Consider the following 19,016-nt stretch of genomic DNA (forward strand, 5'->3'; position numbering starts at 1 on the left):
TTCTATAATCAAATCTGAAGTAAATTCACTTTTGTTTATATTATGGTATTAATTATCTCAAAATTTTTACTTTACTATTTCATTCATATGATTGCTACGTTAATGTTATTTCCCTAACGATAGAAATATTCATTTGAATGTATTAAATGTACATAAAAAAGGCTTTTCACCATCATGCTACTAACCATGGGAACCAAACACTATGTCATTTAAATAATCAAAGACACCAGAGCAACATTTTTCCAATTGCAGTTTTATGGAACACCAGGAAGCAATGATTACTCTAAATTATTTCCCTTGCATTTCAATAACCTTGACTTCCCAGTAGCTATCTTATTATTCTACTTATACACACAGCTAGCTTCTTGTTGGAGCTTTTTAAGGCAGATGCTGCCTAACAAATTGGATAGGGAACCGTGTACCATCTTAAAAAACGTCAACAGCAAACATAATAACACTGGACTCCCATTAAGAAGAGAACGCTGAAACCACTCTTCATAAATACACTCACAAAAGAAAAAGCACCGATTAGTCGATATCAGGGACAGATTTATTTGCCATTTACCAAAACAATCTGTGGTCAATACCCAAACACAGTAATGAGATTTTTACAAGGGATGCTGATTGGGCAACTCTATTTATTTCACTAGATAGGAGAGGGGAGCAGCAGCATAGTCAGAAGAATATTTGCAATGCAATTAGGGGGAACCAGCATCTGAGCGTATGCCAGACGCCTTCCCTAATTCAGACAGTCCAACGTCTTAGTGGGGCATACAGCATCAAACTGCACTTCCTACAGTTTTACAACTTTTGTCAGTTAACTAAATGCCTACCGAGTGCCTCACTTGGGCCCGCCACATCCCGGGCATACCATCCAGCTCTGTGTATGCTGTTCCAACACCATCTGTCACTTAAGCTTCGCAGATTCAAAATTTTCAATTCCAGCTAATCGACACGGCACTCAAACCACAGCTATAATTCAAACTTCGACATGAAGCTTGAATTCCTTTTCAGTGTTCTTCAACTTTGACCCAGCTCCCCCCACCCCTCCTTTGCTGAAAAGGGCCAAGACAACAGCCCAGCAAGTGGGGCAGGCAAAACAGACCTCCTTTGTTCACTTTTGTCCGCTCAGCTCCCTATTGAGGTGAGGCACTGAAAAGCCTCACCAGGCTTTGGAAGGCAGCAGCGCACCAGCTCCAGGCATCCTTCCTCAGAGACCAAAAAAACCCTCCAGGACCAAACTCTCTCCACAGTCGGTTTTTACCTTCAGGCATAATGAGGGGACGATTAGTACGTTTCCCTTCCCTTCCACTTGAGCAAGGAGCTGTTCTGGGTATTTCACCAGAGTTTGTAACATTCGTCCAAAATGTATGCTATAAATCATAGCGTTCAAATGCCAGGGCATCTGAATGTGACATGAAATTAGCTTTCAAGTCGAAATTTGGAAAAAGATCACTCCATACCGAATACATATACTGAATTTTTTGAATGCTCTCAGCCCACTTGAGAAAGAGAAATCAAATTCATTGCATATTACACAGTAGAAGACCTCCTACAGGATTCCCTCAGATGGCCTTGGGAATGTATTTTTCTGGTTACAGCAGGTTTTGAACCAATATTCCATGCATGGCAGAAAATGTAAATATACATATGACTATAGATGTATATTCAACATATCCTTTCCAGCCCAATCATCATTTAATAACGAGAATATTTTTTAAGTATCATCTTCATCAGATAGGAACTGTCATTTTCAATTTCTGGTAAATTAAGCAATGCTTTAGCATGGGACCATAAGGAAGAAAATCAAGGAACACCTAGGCAAGATTTATTTATCGTTCCCGTTTTTCAGCTGAATAAGCCATTTGGACAGTATGTGTGGTAGATGAACATCTGTAGATTGGTCCCTTTTACTACGGGTACTTCTTAGATTCACTGGTTTTGCTGTTGTTGTTGTTGCTTTTTAGTCATTTCAGGGAAACTCTGCATCAGACTTTTAAAAATTGCCTTTTTCTAATTTGAAATTCCAAGCTTGCAGGCCAGTAAAATAGGTCAATTAAGTTGACACCACATCTTTTTTATTAGCTCAGCTAAGCAGTTATAATTGGGTGGTGAGAGTTTGTGCTGTCATCTTTGAAGACTCTATGGTAGGAAGAAATGCCCAGGGCAGACTTGGAATTGACAGCGCAGGCACATTCCCTAAACCTTCAGTGAACGATGTTCCTACCTATTTCCAGACATGAAGCAAATGTGCTCTTGATCTGGGTTAAAAATCATACTATCAAAGTTTTCAGCAAAATAAAAGCATGCTAATAGGTAAGCGAACCTCAGGGCAAAATCACTTAGCATAAAAGAACTACAAACACATATATGCTAATTTAACATTTTCTTCCAAAAGCACATGAATGTGTGTCACCAAGGCTGGCTTCTCTCGGACTATGACACACATGCTCCACAGCACCCATTTCATGGTTTACACCAAGTGTAACACCTGTGAAAAACCACGCATTTCCTTATTAATAAAAACTAAACCAATACGTTAGAAAATATTATGTGACTTATTCATAATACATAGTATATTAACTTATACCTTTTAAAATTATGCCTATTAGGATGGCTGTTATCAAGAAATGAGAAAATCATGGACCTAGAGATGACCATGCTAAGTCAGATAAAGAGAGATATCATATGAGATCACCTATATGTGGAATCACATTAAAATGATACAAAACAACATATCTAGGAGTTCCCGTCGTGGCGCAGTGGTTAACGAATCCGACTAGGAACTATGAGATTGTGGGTTCAATCCCTGGCCTTGCTCAGTGGGTTAATGATCCGGCGTCGCTGTGAGCTGTGGTGTAGGTCGCAGACGCGGCTCAGATCCTGCACTGCTGTGGCTCTGGCATAGGCCAGGGGTATGGCTCCAATTCAGCCCCTAGCCTGGGAACCTCCCTATGCCACGGGAGTGGCCCAAGAAATGGCAAAAAGACAAAAAAAAAAAAAAAAAAAAGGTTAAAACAGGAGTTCCCATCATGGCTCAGTGGAAATGAATCCAACGTGGAACCATGAGGTTGCGGGTGTGACCCCTGGCCTCGCTCAGTGGGTTAAGGATCCGGCGTTGCCGTGAACTGTGGTGTAGGTCGCAGACGCGGCTCGGATCTGATGTTGCTGTGGCTGTGGTGTAGGCCAGCAACTACAGCTCCAATTCAACCCCTAGCCTGGGAACTTCCATATGCCACAGATGCAACTCTAAAAAGCCAAAAAAAAAAAAAAAAGTCAAAACAGTAAATTGTATGTTATACATATGTCACCACAGTAAAAAACAAAAAGTAACAGGAAAAACATGTCGCATTTCCTACCAACAGATAGCATCTGCTCCACCATTTGAAGACAACCTGGTATTGAAAATGTTTCAGTTGCCAGAACTGGAGGCAGAGCCATTCCCATTTTTTCCTCTTGTAGCTCTCTCCTTCACATTTTGAGAGGGGAAATAAGCATTCATCAGTTCCCTTTGGCCCATTTTCTCATTCTTAGAAACTTCAGCCTCTGATGCCAATAAAGATTCTCTCAAATGAAAGGAGCTTTTCATTTGCCTGGGTGGGCAAAGGGTTAAGTAAAATAAGCCACTGGATACTTGCCCCCAGGGATCGGGAGGCTAGGAAAGCCCTAGACGCTCCTCCATCCTCATCTGGCAGGAAAGTTCAGGGCTCCTTCAGCTGGGGAAGCATGACACTTAAAAGGGAAAGAACATCTAAAGGTATTTAGAAATGTCCAATTGCTTGCAAACTCCTCTTTGCCAACCATCGCGGCACTTCAAGGCTGACCTAAAGCAGTCTTTGGAAGCACACAGACAAAACGTCCTACAGAAGAATAGTTTAGGAACTCGATATTCCAGTTAAATTTGTTACTGGTTACCACACTTCTCAGATGGAAAACGGTCTTTGGAAATGGGGATGAAACTCCAAAGGCTGCTGGCAGAGGCAGCAAATCAGGACTGCTAGGGACTGAACTATGTCCCCCCCTCCCCAGATTCATATGTTGAAGCCCTAAGCCCGAATGTGACTGTAGTTGGAGATAGGGCTTTTAGGAAGTCACTAAGGACACCTGAGGTCATAAGGGCAGAGCCTTAATCCGAGAGGATCAGTGGCCTTACAGGATGAAGAAGAGAGGGAGAGAAGGACATCTTCACAGTTACAGGCTGAGGAAGGGTCCAGGAGCACCCGGGGAGAACCGGCGTCTGCAAGCCAGGAAAAGAGCTCCCACGGGATCCCACTCAGACACCCTCATCTCCGTCTTCCCGGCTCCAGAACTGTCAGAAAATAAATGTCCTTTCTGAAAGCTACCCACTCTATGGTATTTTGTTATGACAGCCCAAGCTAACTCAGACTAAGCCCTTCTGATTTCATGGTGAGAATATCAAGAAAAAAGCATGGTGTCTCAGTGGTTATCCTGAACGGAGAGTAATGACCAGTGGGAGCCACGAGAGGGCTTTCCTGGACATTCATAATAGTCTGTTTCTTGATTTGAGAACAGCTAGATGTGTGTTTAATCTGTGCAAGTTCATCAAGCCGGACATTTATGATATGTGGAAAAAGAATCTGTGTAAGTATATAGCCACAGATGATAAAATTGGAATTAGGAGTTCCCGTCATGGTGCAGCAGTAACAAATCCCGACAAGGAACCATGAGGTTGCGTGTTCGAGCCCTGGCCTTGCTCAGTGGTCAAGGATCCGGCATTGCTGTGAGCCGTAGTGTAGGGCACAGATGCAACTCGGATTCCAAGTTGCTGTGGCTGTGGCACAGGCTGACAGCTGTAGCTCGGATGAGATCCCTAGCCTGGGAACCTCCCAATGCCATGGGTGTGGCCCTGAAAAAAGCAAACAAACAAAAAATTGGGAGTTCCCATCCTGGCTCAGTGGTTAATGAACCCAACTAGCATCCATGAGGTTGTGGTTTAATCCCTGGCCTCACTCAGTGGGTTAAGGATCCGGCATTGCCATGAGCTGTGGTGTAGGTCACAGATGTGGCTCAGATCCCGTGTTGCTGTGGCTCTGGCAAAGGACAGCGGCTACAGCTCTGATTCAACCCCTAGCCTGGGAACCTCCATATGCCACTGGTGCGGCCCTAAAAAGACAAAAAAAAAAAAAAATTGGAATTAATGTCCTCCAAGGGCAGGAACTCTGCTTTCTTCACCACTGTAGCCCCAGTGCCTAGAACAGCAGGCCATGCGCTCAGGCACTCAGTAAATATGCATGAAAGAATGAATGAATGAGTTTATCCCTTAACCAGAAAAGCTTCCTGAGGGGTTCCATTAAATAGCTCCTTTGCATATACATCACATAACATCCACAGATTCTATTTATATGCAATGGATTATACAAGGAGAATGATCCTACATGCAAGAACTATTCGAGAAGATTCTTAAGGAAATTTTCTACAGCCCAAGTGGAACATTCTTGGGCTGCAGCACCAAAGAATGGGTGCTACATTCTTAGCACCTTCTCACCCTTCTGAAGCATTCGCACCAAACACACTGTCACATTAGCCTCACAGGAAGTACCATTTCCAAAGACGACTTGCTCTTCATTTACTGTTGCTGCTGCAACAACAAAAATGATGTGCTGTAAGTGGACTGGCCAAAAACCTTATCACCTGCTGCATTAGATGGCTGGGTGAACTCTTTGAGCCCCACTGCATCCATTCTGAATCCCAAAGGTTTAGGAACAGGCTTTTCTTACAGCTCTAAATTCCTGGATTATGTGAAATGTTTCACAACTTCGCTGTAATAAAGTAAAAAGCAGGCTGAAAGAAGACCATGAGCCAGTAGGATTAAGAAAGCAAAATGAATTCACTTTTCCAATTGGTCAGTCAATTACAATCATTCTAAAAGCTATTCCAGGAAGAGGTGATTTCACTTTCTTTCAAATCTGTCTCTTTTTGTTAACAAGGAGAATCTTTATAAATATGTCCCAGTCGTATACTCAAGATAACTAATGCTTTCCTGAGATTTTTATACTAGGGCCTTATTCAAATCCAACATCCAGTTTGAGGAGTAAAGCAGTCATAAGAATCTACAAAGGAGAATCAGGGCTGGGAATCTGAAACAGAAACGTTTGCCAAATGGAAATGTTTGCCCTTTCTTAAAAAAAGAAGAGGTTTTCTCAAAAGCTGTGATGTGCCAGGAACCTCTCGGCCACCCTGGAATCGCAAGGGTCTCCAGTCACTAAGAACAGTCCAGTGACTGTAACTGGTTGGATTGTGGGTTAACAGCCAAGTGCTTAAAAGCTAACAAGAATAAAGAAACATGTAAAGGAACTGAAGGGCCATACAGGGCAATAAAAAGGCTATTCCACAATGCAATTCGCTGATTACAATATTGCCTTCTACTGTGAGGTCTGCAGGGGCCAGAATTAAATAGGCTTATAATATGTCCCTGATTTTAAACACTGGGTGGTTTTAGGCTTCTCCTAAACTAAGGGCTAAGCTTCCAAAACGCCACATTTTCACAGCCTTGGATGGTAAAGTGTAAGCGCAAAAAGCTAATCCCTGCTGCCTCACGTCCTAGCTGTGTGGCCTTGGGAAAGTTATCTGACCTCTCCAAGTCTCTGTCTCCTAATTTTTAAAGTGGGGTTGCTGTGGAAATAGAGGTGATAGGTACAAGTAACATGCACAGTGCCTGGCACATCTGAAGCGCTCAGAAAACGTTGGCTATCATTACCAAGAAAGTCAAAAGTATCCAAATGCCTAAATCGACTTCAGTACTTCCGGAAGGCCTCATTTACTCGTGAGCTATTATTACAATATTTTAATAACAGGGCAGGGTTAGCATAAAGCAGTGCCAAACAAAGCGGCCCAGCCCCCAGATGCTTGTATTCAGTGGCTACCTTGTTCCTTCCAGAATAGCCCCAGGGGGAGCTCCTGGCGCAGAAAGAATGCCTCCTGCCCCTTTACACTCCGCTCCAGCTCTTCTTGCTGGAGCCTCGGGCAAGGAAGGGCCCTGCCCCTCCTACCCGCACCTCTGCGAGTTAACCTTGTGCGACTGGGAAGGAAAAGAACGCTTAGCTCTCAGGACAGGCGGCTCCTCCGCAGATGCAGCCTCCGGCTGGAACTGCTGGTGCGAAAACCGCAGAAGAGAGGCGAGGTGGGAAAGGCACGCCACGGCTCCGCGCCTTCCCTCCTCCCCTGCTGCTGCGCAGGGACGTTCCCGAGCGAGCGTGCGGAGGATAGAAGATGCTGCCGCCGGCCGGGAGTCGAGCCGGAGGGGAGACGACCCTGAACGGAAGGGAGCAACCTGCTCACCAGGCCCTCACCCCACCCCTATCCTGGGCCCAGGGAACCCTCCGGCGGCGTTTGGTGCCCAGAGTAAACAGCTTTGGGAGAAACGACCGTTCCCTGGCTCACCGGACAGCAGCAGCCCGGTTCCCCCTCTGCGCACGGGCAGATGAGGGCGGGGAGTGGCTGGGCTGGGGGACCGCCGGGAACCCGAGCGCTGCGACGCCCACCCGCACAGCATGTAGGGGTCGGGGGCGGCGCGCGGCGCAGATGGCGCTGGCCGGGAGATGGATGCTCCAGAGCCGGTTGCGACTGCCGGTTCTACACATCACCCCCGAGAAAAGCTGATGCCAGATCCCACCATTGGGAACCTGAGCAGGGAAGGGGCTTTCTGAGTCAGCCCCAAGCCCCGGCGTGCCAACCCCAATAAGTCCCAGCCCCGGGAGGCCGGGCGGGGCGCCAGGACCAGGGGACCAGAACTGTAGGGCCGACAATAGCCCCCTACACTAGTGATTTCAGGGTCTCTCTCGTGCCCCACCCCTGGTTCTCCGAGTTCTCTCCAGGCCGGCGAGAGTGGAGTTCGGCCGCTCCCGAACTCCGGCTATCGGCGCAGGTGTGAGCGCATCGGAACAAAGCCCACGCCCAGATGTGTCCGCTGGGACTGGAACGCGCGCACGCCCAAGCGCGCCGGCCCAGCACCTGCGCTCCTCGCCCCGCCAGCCCTGCGGCGTGGCAGCCTGCGCCCTCTGCGTCCGTACCCGGAAAGCCGCAAGGCCGGCCACGGCAGACTCTTCAGGCCCAACTGCCCCCAGAGCCACTTCCAGGCAATGCTTCGCGGAAAGCGGAGGGCGCGGATGCACAAGTTGGCCACAAACTGGGGAGGTGATAGGGAACGCCTGCGCGGCTGTAGCTCAGCCTCGCCAGCCCGGGGATCTAGTCCCCTTCTTCCTCCCGGCGCCAGAGAGGACTGGGGGAGCTGGCGACCAGGTTAGCCTTGCCGCAGGGAGAGCTGGCGCGGCGCTGCCAAGCCCGGTGTTCCGGCGTCCCAGTGACAACACAGCAGCCCCCCCCGAGCCCTCCTCGGTCCCAGCCCCTGCCCCGGAGCAGGACCGAGTTTCACCGCCAGCCACGCACCTAGCTACTCACGTTCTTACGCCGCGCCCACCGCACAGCCCACGCGCGGCTGTCCGCGACCCCGAGCGCCGGTGTCGTCCGTCCCCGACGAAGCTGAAGCCTCTGGCAGTCCCGCACAGTTCCCTGCACCCGCGCAGCTTGAGGCTCCGACTGCGGCGCGCGTCAGCCGGCAACCCAGGCGGAGCAGGGCTGGCCCGCGCGCCCCCGCCTCTGCCGCCCTCCCCGCCCCTCCCCGCGCGCCGCTCTCCCCCCCCACCCCCCCGCCCGGCCCTTGGTGCGATCCGCCCCCACCCCGCGCCCTCCCCAGCCTCCGCCCCGGCGTCCCCCTCCCCTTCCCCTCCCCGCCCACCCCTCCCGCCCCTGCCGCTGCGGCGGCAAATGGGCTCCGGCCGCCAGCGCCTCCGGGGACCGGGTGGCCCCTCACCTGGGCGACCGCGCCACCACCAGCCCACGTCATCCTGCCAGCGCAGGAGGTGGTGGCTGTCGGGGCTGGGGGGTGGGAGGAGCTGGGAGGGGGTGAAGGCAGGAGCGTTCCGGGGACGTGGGTGGCTGGGATCTGGAATTTGGCTACAAAAGATGTTCCAGAAAATGGGTGGTTTTGAAATGCCACTCTCATGGGTTTAGGTTTCTGTGCGAGGTCTGTGATCTCCCCATCCTCGTTCTTTTACAGCATTTAATTTCTTCAAAACTCGTCAGTTGGTATGGTTGAAATTGTCGTCTTTTTGTTTTGCTTTTAATCGTTTTGCAACTCTTCTTTCAAAACAATCCGCAGACAGGAAATCTTCAGCTGTCTATGAGCCGTGGGAATTGGATCTTCTGGTCCCCGAAAACAGGATTAGATCAGATTTGCTTATTTCAGATTTGGGAGCACTGTGGAGAATTATTTGCGATTTAAAAGAGAGTTGAGACTTTCTAAATGTGTAGATTTTAGCAAACACACTGGCGGCTGCAAGGTGCAGGCTTCAGAGCCCTCTCTGCGCTGTATCCTACCTGGTGTCCAAGATCTTCAGTAGTGAACTTCCTTCTGCGGCCTGATCTCCCAGAGCCTCTTCCCAACCATCAGGCTTCACCTGACTTGACCATTTGACCCTTACTCCAGGCTCCAATCCTCCCTCCCCTCTGCTGGAGCCCTGTTTCCTTGCTTCCCTAGTTTAATTGAAGAAGACATTTCTGCAGCCCTTCATCACCTCCTCCCATCCCCTGGCTCCAGGCCCCCATGCTGGGGGTGGGGGTGGGGGATTAAGAAATAAAAAAGGCACTGGTGGAACTTCAAGGCCCTGAGGACTCCTCTGCTCCGGTCTAACTTCAGCTTGAACTTGCCACTTCAACCCACAGCACCTTGCATGCAAGTGAGCAGCCATCTGCTTTCTCCTGGGGCAGCCATCATCCTGTCCTTCCACCCCCAAATGTGCTCCTGCCACATGCATCCTCTTGTTCCTGAAACCACAGTTCCTAAAACAGTATTATGATCTCTGGCTACTGGGTCTTTGCACAAGTTGTCTCCTCAGTCCCATCACTCTTCTGACCCTGGTCCTGACCCTGGTCCTTGCCCTACCTCCTGGGTACCTCTCACCTCTCAGTTAATTACCCAGATCTCCCTCTGAATTAAAAGAATGTGATTCCATAATACTCTTTCTTAAATGTCTGCTCTGGCTCTCTGTTGCCTATAAAATGAACTCCAGCTCTCCTGGCACACTCCTTCTCTCCTGGCCCTAACTTACCTCTCCATCCTCCAGTGAAAAGAACTGTCATAACTCTAAGTCTCTGCTCGTGTGAGATTTCTCATATCTAGAATAGTCCTCTCTCTCTCCTTTTTCTTTCTTTTTTTTTTTTCTTTTTCTTTTTTTTCTCAATCTGGCAAGCTCTTATTCATCCCTGGGAGCCTTGCCTAGTTGCCTCCTCTGTGAAGTCTTTCTGGAGTCTTGTGCTTTCTAGTAATAGTACTTGTCACATCTGAATGATCTGTTGGCTTGCCTGTCTACAAAATTTCACTTTTCCTTTTTTTTTTTTTTTCTTTAACAGCCACATTTGTGGCCTATGGAAATTCCCAGGCTAGGGATCAAATTGGAGCTGTAGCTGCCAGCCACGGCAACACTGGACCAGAGCCTTATCTGCAATCTACACCGAAGCTTGCAGCAATGCCGGATCCTTAACCCGGTGAACAAGGCCGGGGACCGAACCCAAATACTCAGGAGCACTATGTTGGGTTTTTAACCTGCTGAGCCACAACAGGAACTCCAAATATCCCACTTCTTAATGAGGGCCATCTGTCTTATTTTGGTGGGACTCATTTCCCACCAAAACAAGTGGAGCCACAGATGAATCTCTGGGGATGCTGAAGTAATGCAGTCATGAAAGAACCTTGGGCAAGTGACACCGTCCAGATTTATAGTTGTCCTTCACAAAGGGAAGAGCAATAGTTAATATTCAGGATTATTATCAGGATCGGTTTAAAGTGCTGCACAATGCCTAAGACATAATAAGTACTCAGTAAATTTCAGCTGGAAAAGCAACTGTTTGATCTGATGTCAGCGGAATACATACTCAAATCAAAAGAACAAAGACTGAGGAAACAAGCTCTGGGAAAAATAGGTACCTCAGTGACAGCACCAAAAATTAAATCATTTTGATAGTGCATGTTTGTAATAATAGATTATATAGTTTTAACTTCCAGCTTATGACCTCAACTGCATTGCAGCTCTGCACTGCTGGGGATTAGTCATTTGAGAGATGAGCCACAGGGCCAGTCCAGCAGCTGCTGCGTGAGGAGCTGCAATGACGGGAGCAAGAGAGGAAAGAGGAATGATCTGGAAAAGGATTAGAAGGATGCCTGAGTGGGCAAAAGCACTCTTCCTTTGGTTTGCCTGGTGATGCATGAGGCATTCTGATTTGGCAGCACGTTTGCAGTGATACCCACCACACACCTCCTTACCTCCTCCTTGGTCCATCCTCAAACCCAGGAGAGGGCCGAGAATAACACAGACTATTTAGAATGGGTAAGACAATAAGGTCTACAGCGCAGGGAACTACACCCAGTCTCCTGGGATAGACCAAGATGGAAAATAATATTTTTTTTTAAAAAGCAATGTATGTGTATATATATGATTGAGTCACTTTGCTGTACAGCAGAAATCGACACAACACTGTAAATCAACTATACTTTAATAAAAAGAACACTATAAATAGAATCAACTAATAAAGAATAACATAGACTGTCTTTCCCATCCCTTGATGATCACAGACCTTCTGGGGTGCCCAGCACTATCATAAGCACTTCACATTTATTAACTCATTGAATCCCCTAGCCATCCCATGCAGTGTGTGCTATTATCCTCATTTTAGAAAATGGAAAGAGAGGCTAAGTCACTTGCAGAGGTCACACAGCTAGCGACAGAGCTGGGATTCAAGCCTGGGCATTCTGGCTCCAGAGTGCACAGTTGAAACCCCTGAGTTCTGCTGCCTTTTGATGACAGGGACACTCCAAATCTGTTCGTTGCCATGGCCACTTCAGAACGTCATTGCAGTAGAGCAGCTACAAGGGTGTGTCATGGAGCCCCCCAGTGGTACCTGCAGTGAAGGAGCTTTTAGCCTTTCTCCTGTCCCCCTAATTTGCATGCCTGTTTCTCTTTCTTGGCTTTCTCCCTCCTTCTTTTCCTCTTCCACTTTTGTCTTTCCTCCCCTTATTTTCCATCCTAGTTTTCTTACTCCCCATCCATGCTGCGGGCCTCCTGGAGCCAGCAGTATGATTGGCCCTGCCCAAAACCCAACATCAAGTTCACCCAAACCCAACGTGGAGCCAACACCAGTCTTGAGCTGTCCAAGAGCACATATTCCCTCCCTCTCTGTTTCCACGCTGAGAAATGGAGGAGTTGGGCTAGATAAGAACAAAATAGTTTTTAACGGTGTTATTTGATGATCCTGATGGTAACCAAGAGCTTTCCTTAGGCTCCTGTAGACTGAACTCTAGGTTAAAAAGAGTAGCCGTAGTAGTAGCACAGGAAGGTCTTTGCTAATAATGGCTTATACCGGTGTCATCATTGTCTTAATTTTCTACAGCTGAGCAGCATGCATTAGGTTTCTGACAGGGATGTGGTGAATTTAGTAACTTCTGAAGCCCTTCTATTTAAAAGAGTATTATTGATTAAGGTAAAAAAGCATAGCGTTTGCTTTTTTTTTTGCTTTTGTTTCTGGCTTAAAGCTGCTAAATTCATCAAATCTGGTACAGTTGCTGAGGTGCATTTCAGAACTCTGACTTTGCCTCTGAGCACACACATCCAATCTATTTTCTTGATAGGAAAGGGGCAGATGGATGAAATGATGGTTGTCATGAGATGCAGACATGGTGCCGAGTAGAGAAGCAACTGTGGAAAACAGATGAGACCTCGGGATGGTTTGTCTGAGGCTAATCTCAGTGGCTCTGACTTGCACACCCCAGAGTCATACTCCGCTCTGACAGCCAGGCCTGGGCTTGGCCACCCACTGGGCCCACCCAGAGCTGCTCCCTTCTCCTCTTGGATGCCAGCCACAGCCTCAGCTGGACCATACCTCCTGAGCTTCAGAGTGGGTGATTATTACCCACCATGAGTAACCCTAGGATGTCCATTTGTAGATAATGTATAAATAAGAGGATGTGCCATCTAATCAGTGGCCTGACCCATGAGCAGTGGCAAGTTTCCACAGATGCACACACACGGATCGCTCTGTCACGCCTCTCCTCACCATCTGTCATGTCACCAAAGCACGCGGTGTGCCTGTCTGGTGCCACTTAGGCATGTGGCATCACCAGAAATCTGAAATCTGCAACGCCTTCCTTGCCTGGTGCTTAGCAACACAGCAGCCCTGCACCAATGTCAAGAACACGGTGCTCAAGCGGTGGTGGGGGGAAAATGTGACCTCAGTGGCTGCCATCTGTGGATTCCTTCCCTGGAAGCTTGTGAGTCACTAGGATCTTCTGCTCGCCTCAACCCACCCCCATGCTTGGGGCACCAAGTCGGGAAGAGGAGGAACATTCTCCGTGATAATAAGCATGTTCCATGGCCAAGTCCTCCATCTGTTCCTCCAGCTTCTGTCTACAAGAATGCACGCAGGTCCTGCTGAATGGATTTGAGACTAGCCAAGGTCAGTGTGCGATCAGCCGCGGCAGATGGGGTCATCAGGGACAGGGCACTGTTGCTCTGGAAAACAGAGATGCTGAGACACAGTCTTGATATGTGCCCTTCATTTCTGGCTTAAGCAGGAGCAGATGACAGGTGCGATGACGATGAATTCACTGTGGAGGAAAGAAAGGAAATGGTTTCAGATACGTATGCTGGTGTCTCAATGAATGGCTGACTCCAAGGCTTTCCTATTTGGTGTCTCGTGAGGTTTTTTTAAGAAGAGAAAACATGTTAGATGAACAAACACTGACATTGTACTTCCATTTGTATTTTCTTTCTTTTCCTTCCTTCCTTCCCTCCCTTCTGTTTTACCCCCAGCATATGCAAGTGCCTGTGCCAGGAACTGATTCCGAGCCACAGCTGCAACATACACCATGGCTGGAGCCAATGTGGATCCTTTAACCTACCACATTGGGCCAGGGATAGAACCCACACCTCCACAGTGACCCCAGGGGCTACAGATGACTTCTTAACCCACTATGCCACAGTGGGAACTCCCCATTTATATTTTCTTTTAAGCCTCAACTGAAATTTTGTCTTTCAATATTTTAAAATGCCAGATATCCACAGCAGGCCCAGCACCAGTCTGCCCTGGGCCCTGTGCTTTAGGAAGCCCTGCTCTGGGCTCCCCCAGGAGCCCATACCGCCCTAGCCTCCTTCCTGACCTCATGTGGGTACCCAGGATCCTAGGATCCCCTCGGGACCTGCAGAGGCCTCCTGCCTAGGCTCCTAACAGCAACTTGCCCTGCCAGTGTGCAAAACTGGAGGCCTAAAGAGAGGAGATCTTAAGTCTCATCCCAAGAAAAAAAAAATATCTGTAACTGTGTGTGGTATTGGATGTTAACTACACTTATTCTGGTGATCATTTCACAGTATATACAAACATCAGATCATTAGGTTGTACACCTGAAACTAATATAATGTTAGATGTCAGTTATACTTCAATGAAAAATTAGTATGTGAGGTGATGAATGTGTTAACTAATCTTGCAGGTATCATTTTGTAATATATCAAATCGTCTCGTTGTAACCCTCAATCTACACAGGGCTATATGCCAAATATGTGTTAATGAAGCTGGAAAGCAATAACAGCACAAACAAATGGCTAGAGGTTGGGTAAGTGGCTGATGCAGGGGTGTGGAGAGAACCTGGGCATGTAGGTTGGGGCATTTACCTCAATATGCATGAGCCCTTGAAGGTTCATGTCTAAGGCGGGAGTGGACCAAGAGCCGGAGTCTGGAGCTGTTCTCCCTGCAGCACCACATCCTGGAACAGAACTCCAAGAATGCTAAATTAAAATGTGGATGGTGGGAACTTCCCACCGTGACACCATGGGTTAAGGATCCAGCAGGGCTGCAGCTGTGGCGTAGGTCACAGCTGCAGCTCAGATTCCATGGCCCAGGAACTTCCATAAGCCACAGGTGCAACCAAAAATTTTAGACATATGGTATTTGGACCTCAAACTGTATTCTCTCCCCAAGCCCCTCACCAACACCCTCCCCACACACACCGTTTGTTAGGAAAGATTCTAAATAAATCTTTTTCTTTCTTTCTTCCTTTCTTTTCTTATATTTATGGCCACGTAGGAGGCACATGGAAGTTCTATGTGAACAGGCCAAGGGTTGAACAGGAACTCTAGCTGTAGGCCTAGGTCACAGCCATGGCAACACTGAATCTGAGCTGCAGCTTGCTGCAACACTGGATCCTTACCCCACTGAGCGAGGCCAGGGATCAAACCCGCCTCCTCACAGACACTATGTTGGATCCTTAACCCACTGAGCCACAACACAATTTCCCTGAATCTATTTCTTAATGTAATGGATATATTTATGTATTAAAACACTGTTAGACTAACAAGTTTACTTCTGGATTTAAGTAATTTTGGCCTATTAATAGTTTATATTGAACCTAATCTTAATTTTTTCTGAGGCAGAGATTATTGGTACAATAAAATTTTCTTAAAATTGACTAACGTTGCTACAGGTACAGAAAGGGCCTTCCCTCTATTCTTTCCTAGCTTGAAAACTCACTAGGTTTTTATCCAAAACCTACATTTAAAGGTTAATGTGTTTCTGCCCTTCAATATTTTAATTATTCCATTGCTTGACTATCTAGATGACTGTTTTTCTTGTTGTCTTTTGTTTTATTTAGGCTGTTATCATTTACCAAGAGTTACCCTGAGACAGGAGGAGGAAGCAGAAATCAAATCATTTCATATTCTTCTTGATTCTACTTGCTAAACTCAGAGGACCTCTATATCAACATTCTACCCTATAACACCCTATGCTGTAACACAACATGAAAACATGAAAATATCATGCTAGAGTGTAAAGTAATAAGATTGAGAAATAAAGGAAAATGTTTACAAACTATTCTTTTTTTTTTTTTTCCTGCTTTTTTGGGCTGCACTCACGGCATATGGAGGTTCCCAGGTTAGGGGTCAAATTGGAGCTGTAGCCACTGGACTATGCCAGAGCCACAGCAACACCAGATCCAAGCAACACCAGATCTGAGCCACGTCTGTGACCTACACCACAGCTCATGACAACGCCAGATCCTTAACCCACCGAGCAAGGCCAGGGATTGAACCTGGGTGCTCCTGGATCCTACTCAGGGTTTGTTAACCACTGAGCCATGAAGTGACCTCCTTACAAGCTATTCTTTCAGTGAAAATAGTGCAGGACAGAATGGCATGTTCATTATTACTGCAACTCTAAAATGCATAAAGAGAAAGATAATGTGCAAATAGTTCTATGAAGATGACAAAATTATGGGGGGTTTTAAAATCATTTGCCTAAAGTTTGACTAGACTTATCTTTCCAATAAAATATTTATTTAAAATCTTGGGCTGAGGAAAAAAATATACAATGGAGAAAAGACAGTCTCTTCCATAAGTGGTGCTGGGAAAACCGGACAGCTACATGCAAAAGAATGAAATTAGAACCTTCTCTTACACCATGCACAAAAATAACCTCAAAAGGGGTTAGAGACCTAAATGTAAGGTCAGAAATTATAAAACTCTTAGAGGAAAACAGGCAGAACATTCTTTGACTTAAATCACAAGCAGTATCTTTTTGGATCCACCTCCTAGAGTAATGAAAATTAAAAAAAAAATAAACAAATGGGATCTAATTAAACTTAAAAGATTTTGCACAGCAAAGGAAATCATAAACAAAATGAAAAGATAACCCACGGAATGGAAGGAAATATTTGCAAATGAAGCTACTGACGAGAAATTCATCTCCAAAATATACAAACAGCTCATGCAGCTCTATATCCAAAAAACCCAAACAACCTAATCAAAAATTGGGCAGAAGATATAAATAGACATTTCTCCAAAGAAGACACACAGATGGCCAAAAGACACATGAAAAGATGTTCAACATCACTAATTAGAGAAATGCAAATCAAAACTACAGTGAGGTATTCACCTCACACAGGTCAGAATGGCCATCATCAAAAAGTCTACAAACAATAAATGCTAGAGAGGGTGTGCAGAAAAGTGAATCCTCCTACACTGCTGGTGGGAATGTAAACTGGTGCAACCACCCTGGAAAAGAGTATGGCGATTCCTTCAAAAACTAAAAATAGAACAACCATATCCAGCAATCCCACTCCTGGGCGTATATCCTGAGGAAACCACATTTCAAAAAGATACATGCACCCCAATGTTCACTGCAGCACTACTTACAATAGCCAAAACATAACTATCAACAGAGGAATGGATAAAGAAGATATGGTACCTATATACAAAAGAATATAACTCGGCCATAAAAAAGAATGAAATAATGCCATTTCATTTATGTATGGAACCTAATTTAAAATGATATAAATGAACTTATTTACAAAACAGAAATAGACTGACAGGTCTCAAAGTCAGGCTTATGGTTACCAAAGGGGAAATGTGGGGGGAAGGGATAAATGAGGTGTTTGAGATCAACATACACATATTACTATATATAAAACAGTTAACAGGAAGTTCCCTGGTGGCTTAGTGTTTAAAGATTTGGCATTGTCACTGGTGTGGCTCACGTTCCACCTCAGGCCTGGAAACTTCTGACATGCCACATGCATGGCAAAAAAAAAAAAAAAAAAAAAAAGATAACTAATGGGAGTTCCTTGGTGGGCTAGTGCTTAGGAGTCAGTGCTTTCACCACTGTGGCCCAGGTTCAATCTCTGATCTAGGAACTGAGATCCCATGTCAAGCTGCTGCACGCTGTGGCCACGAAATTTAAAAAATGAAGTCAAATAGGTAAGGACCTACTGTATATCACAGAGAATTCTTCTCAACATTCTTTAATAACCTACATGGGAAAAAAAATCTGAAAAAGAATGGATTCGCTTTGTTGTACACCTGAAATTAACACAACATGGTAACTCAACTACATTCCAATAAATTTTGAAAAAATTCTTGGTCTTTTTTTTCCGCATTTTTCTTTTCTGTTCTTTCTCTATTGTCATGCCCTAGACCAGACAGTGGTACCTGGTGCGTTCCTCCTGGATATGGTTTGGCCTTGGCACTGAAATTGGAGCTAAGGCAACTAATGTTCTTACTCCAAAGCCCAGGAATAACATGTTCCATGAATGCATGCCCTGGGGTGGAGGGGCCTCTGCATTCTGGTGATCTTCAAAAGATGGTCCAGAAATAGAATATGTACACCAGTCATTTGACCTTACCAAAGGGAGGCACACGTCAGTAAGGCAAAGACCATGTACTTGCTTAAAAGACTCCTGGACTTTGGCCATTAGGTGATGCTCTTTGAAAGTTCATGGTGTTGCGAAATAGAAAAACCTAAAGACAGAGGTGAAAACCAAAAATGCTGAACACTTTGATAGACTTTTGCTAATCACTGCATTCTTCTACATAAATGCACAAAAAGTCAATGCAGCAAAGAAGTTATTTCTGACTAAAAAGCCGTATGATTGATTCTTACCTTATAAAAATGTCCAGAGAGATTTCTCTTTGTCAAGTAAGAAGGGTGTCCAATGTCACTGATATCACTTTGGATTAACTTAATAATGATAAATACATCTTCATAACCGTATGATTTTTCCATTGTTCATCCAGTCTTACAGGTCAAAATCTGAGCCTTGGAAGATTAAATGACTTCCTCAAAAATCATGTATTCAAACCTGTTTGTTTTGTTTCAGAGACTCAGTTATTTCCACCATAGCACTAGAGAAGAAGTGAATCCTGTAAAATTAAATATACACCTATGTACATGGTGATATACATAAATTATAAGTGCATAATGAAGTTATTTAATATACATAGGATATGCACAAATATACATGTACTGACTCAGGAATAAAATTCCAAAAGAGAGATGGGAAAATCATCTGGAAAACTGTAAATTTCCCAGAGTGATTGATTTAAAGACCAAGCAACTCTTTCGATGATGCACAAAGATGGTACTTTGGTATTTTCACCACTCTGCCTCACTGTTTTATTAGT

The 19,016-nt window shown here is 45.8% G+C and overlaps 1 protein-coding gene and 1 long non-coding RNA gene across 10 annotated transcripts in view; both read right to left on the reverse strand.

Annotated features, from left to right (window-relative positions):
* NRCAM (neuronal cell adhesion molecule) overlaps positions 1–8,580 on the reverse strand; it is a 315,520-nt gene extending 306,940 nt beyond the window's left edge. For 8 of the 9 annotated variants that reach the window (XM_047753047.1, XM_047753040.1, XM_047753045.1 and 5 more), the window contains exon 1: positions 8,419–8,580. The gene's annotated coding sequence lies outside the window, so the exon portion shown is untranslated. Of the gene's footprint in view, positions 1–8,406 lie in introns of all 9 variants that reach the window. The other variant, XM_047753041.1, reaches the window with a different exon arrangement.
* Positions 8,581–11,550: 2,970 nt separating this feature from the next.
* LOC125110991 (uncharacterized) lies at positions 11,551–14,890 on the reverse strand. Its single transcript, XR_007130796.1, has 2 exons — positions 14,736–14,890; positions 11,551–13,675 (listed from the first exon to the last, which is right to left on the reverse strand). It is a non-coding gene; the product is annotated as an uncharacterized LOC125110991 (long non-coding RNA).
* Positions 14,891–19,016: the final 4,126 nt, after the last annotated feature.

This window comes from Phacochoerus africanus, chromosome 11, assembly GCF_016906955.1.
Source record: "Phacochoerus africanus isolate WHEZ1 chromosome 11, ROS_Pafr_v1, whole genome shotgun sequence".
In the NCBI taxonomy this organism is placed as follows: domain Eukaryota; kingdom Metazoa; phylum Chordata; class Mammalia; order Artiodactyla; family Suidae; genus Phacochoerus; species Phacochoerus africanus.